This window comes from Glycine soja, chromosome 10 (genome assembly GCF_004193775.1).
Source record: "Glycine soja cultivar W05 chromosome 10, ASM419377v2, whole genome shotgun sequence".
Classification (NCBI taxonomy): domain Eukaryota; kingdom Viridiplantae; phylum Streptophyta; class Magnoliopsida; order Fabales; family Fabaceae; genus Glycine; species Glycine soja.
Window position 1 is genome coordinate 29561386 of NC_041011.1, and position 1187 is coordinate 29562572.

Genomic DNA, 1187 nt, shown 5'->3' on the forward strand with positions numbered 1-1187 from the left:
TCTCCTGCTTCCAAAAATTGCAAGTCTGTCAAAATTTTTTCATTTTCCAAGTATTATTCTTAGCTTCTATAGTTGTACTTTGAATTTTCGTTTGAAAGTTTTTGTGCTATCTCTCATCATTTTATAAGGTTTCTCACAAAATTTCAAGTCATTTGGATATCATTTGAGGGTAGCTGTAGTTCAAACCTACACTGTTACTTGCATAAGAAGGCAACTAGTTGTGCATGCTGAATATAGTGTATGACTAGAGGCAATCCATCTGACTTACAACCCTTTGATCCTAAGATAGATAGGACATTTCATAGATTAGTTAGACATCATTTAGTACCTTTCGAGCATCCTGAGCATTTTGTTATTGGTGATTTTGAGCATTATAGTTTTGAACATTCTGATTTTGAACATTCTAAAAACATGGCACAACCTCCACCCCGTGAGAGGACTCTATGGGAAATGGCTGCACCTAATTTCACCTACGGAAGCTTGTGCATCCAATACCCTGATGAGGATGTCCCATATGTTCTTAAAACTGGACTGATCCATTTGCTTCCAAAGTTTCATGGCCTTGCAGGTGAAGACCCGCACAAGCATATGAAAGAATTCCATATTGTCCGCTCCACCATGAAACCACCAGATGTCCAGGAGATCACATATTTCTGAAGGCCTTTCCACATTCTTTAGAGGGAGTGGCAAAAGACTGGCTATATTACCTTGCTCCAAGGTCCATCACGAGCTGGGATGACCTCAAGAGAGTATTCTTAGAAAAAAATTTCCCTGCTTCCAGGACCACGACCATCAGAAAAGATATTTCAAGCATTAGACAACTCAGTGGAGAGAGCATATATGAATACTGGGAGAGGTTTAAGAAACTATGTGCCAGTTGCCCTCACCACCAAATTTCTAAGCAGCTGCTCCTCCAATATTTTTATGAAGGACTCAATAACATGGAGAGAAGTATGATAGATGCTGCCAGTGGTGGAGCCCTCACCACCAGATTTCTGAACAGCTGCTCCTCCAATATTCAAAACCTTTTCCTCAACCTCAGCAGCAAAATCTGCCACAACAGAACAATTATGACCTCTCCAGCAACAGGTACAATCCCGGGTGGAGGAATCATCCCAACCTTAGATGGTCAAATCCTTCACAACAGCAGCAACAACAACAACTACAGCCTTATTTTCAAAATGTTG

At 40.6% G+C, this 1187-nt stretch overlaps 1 non-coding gene across 1 annotated transcript; it reads right to left on the reverse strand.

The window, feature by feature from the left end:
* Positions 1 to 788: 788 nt before the first annotated feature.
* LOC114372797 lies at positions 789 to 895 on the reverse strand. Its single transcript, XR_003658360.1, has one exon. It is a non-coding gene; the product is annotated as a small nucleolar RNA R71 (small nucleolar RNA).
* Between the last annotated feature and the right edge of the window lie 292 nt (positions 896 to 1187).